Raw genomic sequence first — 15,244 nt, forward strand, 5'->3', positions numbered from 1 at the left:
TTGTCCAGCACTGACAATTGTTCTTTCTGAGGCATTTGAAGAACCTACCAGTCATAGGCCACCAGCATGAGATCTGCAAGTCCTGCATTGTGGAGACAACAGAGAAAACTTCAGTTTGAAAATATTTAGAGTATATTGAATGAGCAAAATAAGTGGATTTAGAGAATATCCATCAGAGTATAGAATTTTGTTAGACAATGTGAAGAACTGTGATGTTTAAGTCAGACAGACTTGCCTCAAAATGAGTTTATGCCTGGGTTTGTTTGGATCTTTTATTAGGATTCACAGGTCAATATTCAATTGAAGTGATTGTATGAGTGTAGAAAATGAGCATGCTGGTTTGTAACAGAGGGGTAGTTGTGCATTATATAGAAAAATAAAGATTGTTTGGAATAACGAATTTGTTCTATATTGATAGAACTAATCTTAATGTTCTTGGAAGCCTGGGGAGACTGTATGTGTTCTGACATGCTTTCTCTGTTATCCAAACTGAACTCCATGGCATGTGTGTAAGATTTGAGTTTACAGGTTCTTCTGCACTTGCCCTGTATTGGTTTTTTTTTAGGAAAAAGCTGAGTTCTGAATATAAGGGGAATAAAAGTGGGCACACAGTAATTGCAAATGGTGCGTTGCTTGATTATCAGGTTTTATGTGTCATTAGAGTCTTGTTGACCTTTTCTGTTGATGCAAAACATGGGCAGATGTTAGCATTAAAGAGAAAAAGAGAGCAGAAGTGGATAGATGTGAGCAGGCTGGCTGCCAAAAGATCAGCTGACACTGCTGACATCAAGTGCAATCTGGAGAGTCCTTCTTACCCAAGCAAGCCTTTGCAATATATTGTTGTCTGTATATGCAGGAACCACAGCAGTGTCTGTCAACCAGTCTCTCATCTGGTCAGTACATCTTTGTTGCTATGAGATATATTGTCCTTGTCTTGCTTAGGCTGATTTCTCTGATCTTAGTCTCTGCAGTTTGTTGTTTCATCTGCTGAGAACAGACAATTAAGAGGAAATGGGCATTTAGGTTGTCTTTTGCATTTTCACTGGATTTGCAGAAGTACTTCTCTCTGAGATCTGCATGCAGTGTGTTGCTGACAGCTTGTCACTTTGTTTTCTCTTCCCATTGCAAACTTTGTAGCTTTTGGATTGTTAGGGAGTAATAAAAAATACATTTTATGTGGGTCATAGCTATAGCAGTAGCTTGAGGAGGTGGTCTCAGTGAGGAGATGTACTCGTGTGGAGGAAATGGTTTCCCACAGTCTCTTGTGGGTTGCTTTACTAACAGCTTTTTAGAGAGGACTGCAAGATTCTACCAAGTGGTAGATGATGTAGTGAAGGTAAAAAGTTCAACCGCTACAGTATGTCCTGTTATTTATCTTCCAAAACCTTGAGATAACTGTGGTAAGTGCATCATCCTCTTCCCTTCCCCCCCATACCCTATCACTAAAGGTCTGCTTTCATGTGTGGCTTCCTCTATTCATTGTCTGTGCAGGGTAAAGATTCTGGTTCTGACGCTTTTTCCAGCAGGAGTCTTAATTTTCCTGAGAAGCAAACAGGGCTTTTGTCATGGCGTATCAAAATACCCATGAAAACTAATTAGATGGGAGAAAGGAACCTGTTAGTGAGATGCCTCAGTAGGGAAGTCTGATAGTCTAGTGAGCAAGACACTGAGATCTAGTTTCTGCATTTTGCTTTGCTGTGGATATGTGTTAAGTCAGTTAGCCATGTTTGTAAGATAATGCAAAAAATATTTCTCAAAAAATATCTTCTCAATTTTTTTGCCTACATGTATTTTTAAACTACGTGCTTGTTTTGCAGTGGATATCTTCTGCTGTGTGTGTGCATAGTGCTCACTTCCATGTGTGACTGCTCACTGGTGCTTTGGAAAGTATAGTAATGCCCATATCAATGATAAAGGGAGTATGATCCTGTTCAGGAAATTAGCTCTGCTTTTCCTCTTGAAAATGTGTGTCAGTGCTCCTCAAAAATTAGTATCTCTGAACTCTTACCTTTACACAGGGCTCAGAAAAACAAGATTACAAAACATTTGGATGCTGCAGAGAGAGTGTAGCTGTTGGAAAGATGACTGGAAAGCTGGGAGGGTGAGGGTGGAAATAGGCACTGTGTATATATATTGGCAGTGGTCCTCAATCTACTTCTGTTACCCTACTGCATCAGGAGCCAGCTCTGTCCTTGAAGAAAATTAATGTTGGTTGTTTGGGGCGGGGGGGGGGGGGTGCAGTTTCCCTCCCCCACCCCCAGACAATATAACCTAAGAAGAATAAGGCTCAGAAACAGGATTAGAGGTTCATGTTCTCAGTAAGGACAATCTGAGCTTTCATGAGAAAGCAGGTTAATTAAGAAATCTGACAATCTGGAATAGGCTGTGGGAAATCATATCCACCATCACTGGCTTAATGATGACTTTAAAAAGAATCCAAACAAATGAATTCCTAGAGACAGGGAGGTGATGAGGAGGAACAAGATTCTTGAGCCTAGTACCATGTTGAATAGGTACTATAGAAAAGCCTTTCCTTGCTTGTTATCTAAAGGTGAAGGAGGAAAAAAACATTATCTGTAGACTGTAAAGAGTATATAATAATCTACACTGTCTCTTAATGCAGAATCTCTTGCAGCAGTGTTTAGTTCAGTAGATTGTACTAAATTTCTGGTTAAGATTTCATCCACATCTGTGTGCTTACTTTTGTTGGGTTTTCCCACTTTTCAACCCCTGACCCAACCCCTTCCTACTGCAGAAGGTCCAGCAAAAAAGACTCATCAATTAAAAAACAGGAAGCTGCTGCCTACAGCAGCTAAATCACATCTGATTTGTAGATGAAGTCATTTGCAGCTGAGGCAAGTATATGCATATTACACAGTAGGTGCTCACTCTTGGTGTGCTTTATCTCTTTGAGGCCTTTAACAGCTCTTTCCTTTGAGTCAGCTTTGATCCAAATCTCTACTCTTAGCTGGACAGCAGCACAAAATTGAATGTAGATACACAATTGCATGCCAAATATTTTAAAGGAGACAAAAACCAGAACTCCCCACCTTCCAAGAGAAAAGAAACTACCATCCTCCAAACCCCAAGACATGTGAAGTATCATCCAGTTTTGTTATCTTCTCTGCCTTTGTCACAGATGCCATTTGGACTGTGTTAGTTTTCCTGATTAAAATTTCAGGGGGTCTCGGTTTGGTGTTTTGTTGCTGCTGCTGAGTTTTTTTGTGTTTTGTTATTTTTCCCTGACATGCTGTGGTTCTTAGCATTCTCTTGCCTATTCAAGCTTTTAAAACATGAAAATAAAGCCTTGGAAGCTTGACAGGAGCAAATATTCACTGTCATTAGTAAATTGGGAGAAAGGATGGGATTCAACAGAGGATTTTCCAAGTGATAGAATACTAATGGTTTTAGGGGAAAGAATTTAATTCAGTGTATCTTCCTAGATACCAGCTATTCTATATTCCCCTTGTTTATGCTGTCTCCATGACTGTGCTTCAAGGGTTGTTTTGCTCAGCTTGATTCTTTCTCATCTCTTCATCCTTGCCAAGGCAGTGTTCTTGGCTGCTTTGGGATACATGGAGTAAACATTCACCATCAGTAGTACAAAGTTTGTTCAGCATTTTTAACAGCCAGATACAGTCCTGAAGAGCGCTGCACACATACTTGGATTGAATGGGCAGGGGTACCTTTCATTTTACTGGGCTTTGGAAAAGAAGGAATTCTTTAAAAGAACAAAACTCACAGACCCATGAAAGTCATGCATTGGTACTAGCCTTTCCATGAGAAATCTTAACACAAATCTGTTTAGCTGGGTGATAGCCAACTGGACATGCACTGAGTATGAGGAAAAATGTTCAGCTGTAAATGCTTTGACATAAACCAATTGCTTTTTCCCTAAACTGTTGGGGGTGTTTATATGAGTGGCTGTTAAGCAGATCTACACATTTTAGGGCCATCGTTCCTTCAGCCAGCATCTTCTTTTGACAATACTTGCTTGATTCATCCCACTGTAATTTGTTTCCATGTACTTAACCTAATGGCTCAGTACTAGATGGCTTCACCTGCCTCTGTGAAGGCTGAATCTATTAAATACTGCAACTGCTTAGTATAATGTGCCTTTTAGAAATAAGTGCAATACAGCAATGGATATCAACAGTGTCTAACATTAAGTACCTAAATTCAGCTTCATGATGTCTGTTCTCGTTTGTTTGTGGTGGGGACTCTGGCAGGCCTGGGAAATAAATACGTGTTCAAAATGCTTCTTTGACTAGGTTATCAGTGCCTGGTGAGATGGATAGCTGGCGGGGAAGTTGACAGAACTCAACCCTAAACCCAAAAGCACTGTTCCTGTTTATAATGCAGCTATTCTCTTTTCCTATAGGCTCTTTTCCCTGCTAAACTGGTATCAGGCTCACAGCATTTCTGCTCATGTGCATCCCTTCCTACAGTCCTTCCTACAATTCTTTCATCTCACTGCATTTGAGGCCAAATTTGCCGTGGCCAGAGTACCTAATGAAATCAGACACTTTGCTATGAAGTTGTAATGAATAAATGGACATTGCCCACACTCAATACTTTCATTTTATAGTCTCTCCTGTTTTGTTTTTGGGTTTTTTTGGGGTTTTTTTTGAGTTCTGCCTCTATTCTTGATGAGATTCGTGAGCCCACAGGTATCTTATAGTAGCGCATCACCCGACATATCATGGTATTAACTTGGTCGGCAGAGCAGGCTTTTGCATTCCTGATAAATATATTTGTAATGAAAAAGCAGAATTGCTGTTCTGGCGTGGAGAGAAAACCCAAACGCCAAAACAAATTAAAAAACCCCAAACTGCCCAACTCTCCAAGATTATGCGGAGGATAAAATCCAGCTTCTGCTGGGAGAGCAAGCTGGGGCAGTCTGCAGGCACAGAGAGACACAGGCAGGCAGTGAGTGCCTGTGTGACAGGGAGCCAGAGCAAGAGGAAGGCTTGAAACTTAAACTCCTCCTGCAGCTCTGCATCTGCTCTGAGTCACTGGTATGACTCACACTGACAGTGCTCACGTTAGCTAGCGTTCAGATGGAGCAGCTCTGGCAACAGAAGAAGCAAGTTATATTATTGATTACCTGCTGCAGCAGACAGTTGCACCAAGATATTTTTTTACGGATGAAACAGAGGAGGCTCTACTGAGCACTGCTATTATTAGTAGTATTGCTTTCTTAAGGTAAGAATGCCTGTTTATTTAAATAGGTACCAAAGGGAATTTAGAGCTTGTGAAGTCAGAATTACTGTTGCTGTTATTCTCAGAAGATGCTGATCTTTGGAGCTGTGTTACTGCAAAGCTTTGTCTGGACTGTTTGCTGTGCCATATGGGGAATCATATGGCTAATGGGCAGTGTGCGTCCTAGGAAACAAAATAACTACTTTCTCATTCATTGATGTTATGTAAGGCATGGCAGCCATGTTAAGGACAGAAGACTTCTTTTGAAGAAACAGTGCTGCTAGATGGTAGGGCAAGGAAAACAAGTAGTTTTTAAGCAGACTTCTGTTCTTTGGAGAGTGCTGCAGTTCTCTCATTCTTGCTTACTGAATTTCTGTGTCAATAGAATAAAAAAGCAGTTGCATTAGAAGTAGCAGAATAATTGTTTACCTTTAGAGTCACTGTGTTGTTTTGCTTTCAGCATACAGGCTGGGACTGTGCATGTGATCCGTGCAGTGCCGTGATGTAAACAGTTTCCTCAAATACTGTAAATGAATGGCACTTCCAGATATTGGAGTGATTTTCATCTCATGCCACTAAAACACACATATGTTGTGTTCTGAAAATTAGTAATATGCAAAAAATGAGACATTCTATTTAGTGTTGACATATGCAGAGTAGGTATAACATTTGTTTGTAGTGGCTTTACTGCTATTTTACTCACTTTAGTGCTATAATTTTAATGTAGGTTAGACTGGTATCGCATATTATGCTCATGTAGAATTCACTGAGTCTGAGCATTTGCTGTATTCCCCACAAGAGATTTTATAAGCTAGGGATTCTGATTTTGAACTGCAGCAGTAAATTTTACTTAATTAATTTTTTCTTTTAGTCTCTTTTTTCCCCCCCATTTATTTTGGATTTGCAAAGCAGTATCCTTTTACACGGCATTGTACAGTGAGGTTGGCAGCTGCTTTCAGTAATAAAAGGAGCCAGATCACTTGTGTTTGTTTCCAGAATGAGGGAATGAGGATATTTTCAAAACCTGATAATTTACTAAGTTACTTTCGGGTACTTGAAATTACCACTTGTTTCCATGTAGAATTTACATAAAAGGGACGACTGTCACCTTCTCTGGAAGAAATAGAGTGCCGTAGTAATAGTATTTAAAATGACAGCATACTTTAGGTTCTTCTTCTGTTTGTTAGTTTATAGCATTTGCTGATGTACAGTGGTTTCATTGCTATGAATTAACCATATTTGGTGTTACTCTAGCTTTTAAAATAGATCAATTTTCTTCATAAAATGGAAATTAAGGTCTGTTAGTGCATTTGTAGTATCTTTATAATTCTGGTGACATCCAACTTGGAAAACTACACTGTGAAAGGAGCTTTTAAAACAATGTCTATCATGGATGACCAACTCCCAGAGGAAAAATTTTGTTGACTAATTTTGATTACTTATGTTTCTGAAATTAAATATTTTTCATGTTACAGCATTATAAATGCAAACTAGCTTAAACAGTGTTAGGGTTGGTTTGGGGACTGTTAACTAACAAACTGGCACATGTCAGTCTCCTTCTCCCACATCCAAACAAGTACAAGTAAAATATTCTTTACAGTCCTAATTTTTCCACTGATTTGTTTCCTAATTACTGTTATTTAAGATTGTGTCAGAACTGTGCCTTAATGGTTGCCTTTAAGTATGCATTTAGGTATGAATTCTGTATTAAGTCAGAACAAATAACTTATTATAATAAAACTCAATTATCTTCAGTTTAGTTTACATAATTTCTTTATTGTAACACATTGTGGACACAGTTAAATAATTAATGTTAAAGTTAATGTTTTCAAAAGACATTTCAAGAACATGCTTAACATCTAGAAAATCTAGAAAATCCTAGCCCCTGAAACATCTAAAAACCAGGATGACAGCCCCTAAATTAACACAAACCTGAAGACGTCTTCTCCATCTGTTTGTCCATAGACTCTTTGTGTAAGAGCTGACCACCAGAGAGAATTCCCTCTGATTCATGTCATCCCTCTGCCACTTGGATGCCACTAAGGGATAAAGAATGTCAGCTGAAAAAAGAACAGAAATCCAGTTCGTGCAAGATAGTTAGACAGTTTGCTCTGTGTGAGTTGGAGAGCTTCTGTGAAGAACTAGTGTAATTCTAACAGTGATTGTTGTGATACCATGTCAATAATTATGTGCCTTCTTTGGGATATATTAGCAAGTTACAACTGAAAACATAAATATCCAAGGTAGGAAAGATCTGTGCAGAGAAGATATGTTCATATATGTCTGTGTTAAGGGCAGAGTAGCCAGCTGCAGTTGATCCTTCTATGGAGGGATTTTGCAGTAAGTATTAACAGGGCTTGTCAAAGTCTGCTCTCTAGGCACCCTGAAAGCTGGAGTTCATTACCTTAACATGGCTTTGTATTAGGCTGCAAAGGTAACAAGTGGTAGAAGCTATTTGGATTATTTCACTGGGACTTTTGGCAGGACTTGAATTGTGAGAGTTCATGATCTCATTGCCTTTCTTTTCTATAAACCCAAACAGAAGATCCCAGCTCCCTTTTGTCCCCTCCTGTTCCTAACCTACAGGATATCCCAGCTGTTTTTCTCATCACTGCATTACTTCAGAGCCATGCTTTGTTAATTTTGCCTTCTCTAAAGCTTCTGTGAACTTCCTGCTGAAATTTAAGCCCCCTTTTGATTCTCAGTTCAGCTGCTCAGGTGTGGATTCTCTCCCCTTGGTAGGTTTTCCACCCAGGAAAGCCTTGAATGCCACAAAGCTCATGTCATTCAGCATTTCCCTTTTGCTCCTTGTGCTGTGTGTGCTCCAAGCAACAGGTGGGGTGTTCAGGTTGTCCTTTATTTGTTTCTTCCTTTGTGGAACCTCCTGCTTTTTTTTTTTTTTTTTTTTTTTTTGGTGGCTTCTTTTGTGGCCATGCTCTAGCTGTGTTACTCTGAGCTCTTTGTCAGCCATCCTGGCAGTCAGGGAGCTGTGGGATTAACTCTGATCTCTTACATTTTCTTTCAGACCTTCAGCAGAAGTTTCAAAGCAGACAGTGGCATCATCCTTGGGCATGTTCTTCCACCTCTCCCTGCCATGACAGGGGGAAATGGCTGCAGGAAACAGAGCTGTTGCTGTGGGTAGTATTTGGAGAAATGAGGACCCTAGAGAAAATAAAGCATTTCTCCAAAATTCTTTAGTGGGAGGAAGCACTTACTCTCCTATTTTACACAAAAGCTGCATTAGCAATGATTTATAACTAGCCTTGCCTGGTGAAAAACTTAGAGGAAATCCAATCCTGTCATTGCCATTCATTAAATTTATGTGAGTCATCTTTAATATTATATTTTTATTGTATTACAGTTTTAGCTAATGATCAACCCAAACTGGACCACTGCTATATCAGAAGCTGAATTTTACGCTGAGTAAAAGATGGCTCATCCACTGAATAAGGATTTATAATTTTTTCCCCAGAAAAAATGATTGTCATATTTTCTATGATGATATGATGTTTGACATTAGACTTCCTGAGAAAAGACTCTGCAGTATATGATAAAGCAGCATCTTGGTGTTTGTGTAGTACATCCTTGTCAGAGAACAGCACAGCATTTCTGTTTTCAAATAGGAATTTGAATGGAGGGAGGGGAAAAATCCTATGAGTTGGGGTTTTTTTACAAGTTTTTGTTTATTTTTTTGCATGTTTGAAATAAGCTCACGTAAACTGGAGTTATATTGGAATAAAATCCTTGCATGTGAGCAGTATGAATAGCACCATTTGCAGTACTGGACCATCTCGTTTGTTGGAGAACTCCTCTTTTTATTTGTGTAATTTTAGAGATGACTTTTTTGCATGAGTTATTTTTGGGGTCTTGTATAAGTGTAAGCATCTATAGGCCATCTTCTTGGCCCCTTTTCCTATTTTCTGAAGAAGTCTTTTTGTAGGGATTAGATTTGTTACTTGGTTTTAAAGAAGAGGGGGAAAGAGTTGTTAAATCTTTGTTTATAGTGTGTCCTGAAAAGCTCTTCACTTAATCCTGGAGCAGTTCAAGCAGGGGGGCACAGAGGAAGGGGGTGAACACGTCCTCTTTGCCCTGGAAGGCCTGAACTGTTAGAGGGGCTCCCACCTCATTGTGTTGCACAAGCTTTTGCATCAGGCAGAAAAAGTCAATCTCATTGTTTGTCTGTTTAAACCTTTGTGTATTTTGAAGCTTGTGCTAGTTTAACTAAAGAGTGAAGGGTACAGCCTATACTCTGAATGTAACAATGATGGTCCTTTCATTTGCCTTCAGGGTCGGGGTTTTCACTTGACTTCATGACTATAGCCCCCTGTCCTGCCCCAGAGTCAGAGCCAGTGGAAGCATGAGGATAGTTCATTCTACTCTGGCTAAATGAGGTTATGGCCTGGATTATGATGGCATGTTATTTCTGTGCAGAATTGTCCTTGTATTTTATAGGGAGGCAGAAATCTGGGATTAGCTCAGTTTTCATTTCAAATTGATGCTTTGCCTTTAAAGCAGCAGAGTACCTCTGATTCATCTTCATGAGCTTAAATAAACAGCACTAATTGGTAGGTTTGATGTCTCACATAACTGTGAATTGACCTTCTCTGTTCAGGTGAAACACAATTTAAAGGGAGTGGGTTCATGACCCTTAATTCAAATTTACTTTTTAGATAAATACTTGATAGTGCCAGATGGCAAAGCAGCTACAGGCAGAGGTGAATAACAGAGCATGCAGGTTATTTGGGCAGCAAGTCTGCTGTTAAAAAAAAAAAAAAAAAGACAGCACTGCAATATTCTGGATTGCACTAAATGCCAGTAACTTCATGGAGTTTCCTATGTGTGATAGGTGAATGTATTGTAAATCCCAGATTCCTGAAATACAAAGTGCTCCAAAAGATTTCTTCTATCTCATTTCAGAAATAGACACAAGTGGTCTGACTTATAGCATAAGATTTATTTTTTCCAGGCTTCAGTGTTGTTTCTGTTGAGCAGTTGGAAGGGCTTCTCCTGAAGATGTATGGCGCAAAATGGCAAAATGTTGATTTTTATAATGCACATACAAGGACAAGAAATAAATAATGCCATGTTGATAGTGTCCTCTGTTTCAGCAAAACTTGGAAGAAGAGCTCTTTTGAGCTCTCTATGATAGTGTGGTGGATTTGTATGAAAAGGATTGTGTCACAAGTATTACTGTCACTAAATATTATGGCTCTAAATACATGACATAAACATGCATGCAACTGAGCTGGCTGGAGTGAGCTCTTTCTGTCATAAACTCTCTCTCAAATGTGGGTGTCTGGGAAAAGTTACTCAAATTATTCTCTGTTCCCGAGAGAAATAGATGACTTTCAATTGTGTTTTGGTAAACAGGAGGTAGTGAGTAATAGAAAGAATGTGGCCTTTGTGGTTTTGCCTGCATAAGGAAGATTTCTCATCATTGTCCCATAGCTTTGTAGATTCTGATGAGAACATGATATTATAATGCTGCCACTTCAACAGAAAACTGATTTTACACTGGAAAGTTGCATGGAAAAGTGACTACTCCTCTTTTGCTGGCACATTGTAAGAAAGGCAGATTTTGCTGGCATGTAGTAAGAGAGGCAGAGTGCATGGATGTAGTGGAAAGAGATGAGCACCTTCAGGGTACAGAGAGCAGTGAGGGGGGGCCTGGTTGGGCACATGGAAGGATAAACTTCCATTTGCACAGTGGGAATGAGGGAAAACCAGCTCCTTTTATGTGTGGAAGTGAGGGAAGGCTGCCAGTGTCTATGTGTGTGATCTGAGGAAGGGAGGGGTGTGCCTTCAACACCCATGTTGTCTCAATTCTGACTTCCTTGTAAATGTTTTGCCTTTTTTTTTTTTGGGGGGGGGGGGGGGGGAGGGGGGTGGGTGTGCAAATATTTCCTAATATCTCAAGAAGGACTGCATATTCTTTTCTGTGCTTGTTAGTGGGATTTGTATTTCAGATATCTAAACATCACTATATTATTTAATTTCCTGGAAAATCAAAATGTCACAAGGGGCCACCAGTAAGATTTTATTGTGGGCTAGAAAAAATCTGGCACAGGTAAGAATTGTCTCTTTAGAAACCAGAGGTGTCTTTAAATAGCAATTTTATGTAAAATTTAGAAGAAAGACAAATGGAGGACAGGACACTTACCAGTGAAGATCTGCCTAGCTGATGTTGTATTTGTGATAAGTAGGAGACAAGAACTCTAGTAATTTGACTCAATTTGTGTGAAGATTTGATCCCCCTTCCAGTCATGAGGAAGACATCCAGGATAAATGAGAAGAGCTTTTTCTTTCTAGCACAGTGGTTTATTGTCACTAGCAACATTTGCAGACATCTAAAAGATCACTTAGAAGATATGTGTCAAATAGGCATTTGGGAAGGCTGTGGTAGCTGATGAAGGAAGAATGTTAGTGTGCAGCATTTATTTTTTGAAAGTATGGCATCTTTCTGTAGAACTTGCATTTTTTCCCCTGTTCCTTTGTAATTCACATTTCTGAGAAAACAGCCTTCACGGTAAACGTGACTATTTATAGGAAAAATTAATAATACAGCCTAGATTTCTCCATATTGTACTTTATGTTTCATGGCTGGAGTACCCAATGTTCCCATTTACATGAGCTCTCAGGCTGCATTTGAGGGCTTATAGAATGAACATTACAAGATCAGTGCAGTAAGGAAAACCCATCTTGATGTCTCAACATCTTGGGAATTTGAGTAAAACGGAACATCCACAGAAAATTATCAGTTAGTTGCACTGCATGAAGATAATTTCCAGCCACTGTTCCTTGGATGTTTAGATTTACATTGAAATGTTATCTAGCTTGAAAACAGTGCCTCCCATGATAAAAAAAGGGAGAGGCATTGTGGGCACTTGGTAGCTAAGTAAAATGTGTCCTACTGTGACAATAATAGAATAAATGAAAGAAGAGAGTAAGAATTTTAGATACTGGACACTATTCATTTACTGTCAACATTATTACAAAACTGTTCACTATTGGTGCACCATGGTCCTGGATGCCACCTCATCTTTTTTGCATAAATACATAGCAGATGGTTGGGTCAGTAATGCTTGTGAAATCAAACCATGTCTTCTCTTTAGTATGTAAAACTGAATATGAAATACAGGATCTACTTGTGCAAACCAATTTGACCTTGAAACTGTCTTTTGTAATCTTCTCTTCCTGGCTTCCCATTTTGCAGAACTGCACACTTTATCTAGACTGACTTTGTAGAGGTGTGTTTGACAGCGTTGAGGAATGGTTGGGTCATGCTCTGCATTCTGACTCTCTGTGTTCAACCTGGGGAGGATGATTGTGTTCTATGATTTTCTTTTCATAAAAATCAAGTGCAGAGCAAGGTAAATTGTACCTGTGTTTCTGCCCAACAAGAAGCTGTGACTCCATCAGGAACACTGCCTAGCATTAGGAATGCTAAAGCACTGCTGTAACCAAGTGATAGATAGAGTTGCAGACGTGTTTTATTTCTTCACAACCAGGAGCTGAGAATAGATAAAATTTTAATGTTGTGTACTTAATGTGCACAATACAGGTTGCATACATAATGCAAGCGAATCTGAAGTAATTCTGGGGAAGTGAGATGAGGACAAGGCAAATTTTACTCTTTTTCTGGAGGGTATATTTTGGTGTAATGGTGATAGTGTTTTGTGTAAGTTGCAAAAAGAGGTGCCATATTGATCACAATAATGATTTGCTCAAAGTGAAGTGAGTTTATCTTCTTTATGTTCTTGTGTTTCCTGTAAACTGGTATTTCAAAATGGGGAATCAAGGAGTCCAAGAAATTGTATATAATTGCAAGAGAGTTTAGACAATGCAGTATTTTATTTGCCCCAAAGCAAAGGAGATCAGACAGAGCACAGCAGAAGACACAGTATTTTCTGCCTTCCAAAAAAGGAACATGCTGTCTGTGTTTGTAGGCTGATTATTGGAAACTTGAGCCTTTAAAATATATTTACAGGAAATATCTTCTGAGCTACACCAGATCAAACAACTTGCTTTGAATGAGCATTAGTTTACAGCTCTGCTGTCATGTGGTTCATCCTCAGCTTCTTGTCCACTTGCAGAAGTTCTTGTTCTTTAAATTCACCAGTATTGTCAGCAAACAGTCCTTCCCCATCCTGAGCCTGTTAGAGAGCCTTGGTTTTGCATCGTACCTTTTGCACAATGTTCTGTTTTGCTCTTTTTTTTTCTGTCCAAGTATTCTGGGGAGAAGTAAAGTGAGGTGGTGGAGTCTCTTTTCTTTCTTTTTTTGGTTTGCTTTTTATGGTGCTGTGCCTGGATTCTTTTAAAAAAAAACATTTAGGTTATACCAACATGTTATACCAACAGCCATTTTGCTGACAGAAGGAGGGAAAAGTGAGGACAAGCAATGGGAGACAGTAGTTTAGATTGGCACAGCTCTTGAGGGAATAGCACAGCTGTTGGACTGAACCTGGACAAAAGCTATCAAGGCTGACCTCCAGTCAAAGTAGCTCTGTTTTTCCCTCATTAACTAATAGACAAAATCACACCTGCTGTCATGGGTTGCAGGTACCATTCAGAGGTGTTGACACCACACTTAATTGCAAAGCAAAAGTGTTAGTTGCGCCTTCCTTCCTGGAATGATTTAGCTGCTATCCAGTGAGTCAGAAAGAAGGAAGAAGAGAATATGGAGGAGAAAGTGAGGGATTTCCAGTGGGAGCGTGTATACTCCCTGTTACTTTTATGTTTGGTTTTTGTCACAGTGATGTTTTTCTACAGAAAATAGTGTAATGCACTTCACTTTCTGCCATACTTTAGAATAATGGTGTGGCAGATTTAAGTGAGAACTGATGTTCTCCTTAGTTTGTGTGGTAACCCTGAATGCAAGTATAAGTGATTGGGGAGAGAAAAAGCCTCACTATGTATAATTTCCTTACAGTGAAGGATGTGAATGATTTTTAAAATCTGGCAGCAAGCTCTAAGGGTTGAACTGCCATCATCAGTCGATTGCAAAACAATTTCTGTATGGTTTTAATTAAGTAAAACCATGCTGCAGTCTTTAATAGAATCTTTTTTTCTGTGTTGAAGATGTCTTAATGCAAATGGCCAGAGACAGAAGGCAGAATATGTCAAGAAGACAGTCCTTCTGGTGCAGTCTACACTAGTACATTACCACACTCTGCTGTGGTTTTACTGCTATTACAGGGCAATATAATTTTAAGACTTTATAAGGTAGGGTGAAAAAGGGTGACTTGAATTGGTGCTCAGAATCATTCATCTGCAAGTGCCATTGGCATCTCTGGGAATGTGATACCTGGGCATATGCTACTGGTCTTCAGTTTAGTTGTTATAGCTCAAGCTGCACTTGGATGGTTCTTAGTCAGGTATCAAAGTGCAAGAGAACTGGAGTGCAATTAAAACCTGTGGTTGTGTTAAAGAGGAGAACTTCAAGACGACCTCTAGAAATGTAGCTGGAAACCCAAAGTTGCTTTTAGAAGAGGGTGTAGAGCAGGAGGGCATCTGCAGGAGGTCAGAACTTGCAGATAGATTGGTAGATAGGTCATGCCTTCTCTGCAGAAGTTGAAATTATTTTTTAAAAAAATCTCACCAATGGGTTGATTTTAAAACACATCACTAATCTCAGTGTTGCTTTGCAAGATGGGCGTAACTTGGCAGCAAAGAAGCTCGATGTAGTTACTAAGTCACATTGTCTCTATTTTACAGGTACCTGAGGTAAGCTACAAAGTTGAAAAGGATTTGCCTGTCTCCACAGAGCTAATCTGTTTTTTGTCACAGTATTGTAAATAAAAATTTTAGATTCCTTTATAATCTCTGCCATTTAAATTTCTTTCTTTAAATTAAATAAATAATAACTGACCAGGTTTAAGTATTTGTATTAGATGTCCTGAAGGTGAATGGTGGTGCAGGATATTATAGGATTTTAATGTAGTAGGTGCACAGTATCAGCCCTTGGTTTTGTGACTGTGACTGGCAATGAATTGCCTTGGGAGTAGCCTTCGTGGTATCTAGGAGCTTTCACAGCACTCGCCCT

General features: G+C 39.3%; 1 protein-coding gene across 12 annotated transcripts in view; it reads left to right on the plus strand.

Annotated features, from left to right (window-relative positions):
• INPP4A (inositol polyphosphate-4-phosphatase type I A) overlaps positions 1–15,244 on the plus strand; it is a 113,406-nt gene that overhangs the window by 23,477 nt on the left and 74,685 nt on the right. The window contains exon 1 of one of the 12 annotated variants that reach the window (XM_083854544.1): positions 863–893. The exons of 10 other annotated variants lie outside the window; for them this stretch is intronic. The gene's annotated coding sequence lies outside the window, so the exon portion shown is untranslated. Of the gene's footprint in view, positions 1–862; positions 894–5,150; positions 5,206–15,244 lie in introns of those variants that run through there. One more of the 12 variants, XM_083854543.1, reaches the window with a different exon arrangement.

Source organism: Zosterops lateralis, assembly GCF_965231275.1.
Source record: "Zosterops lateralis genome assembly, chromosome: 2".
NCBI lineage: Eukaryota > Metazoa > Chordata > Aves > Passeriformes > Zosteropidae > Zosterops > Zosterops lateralis.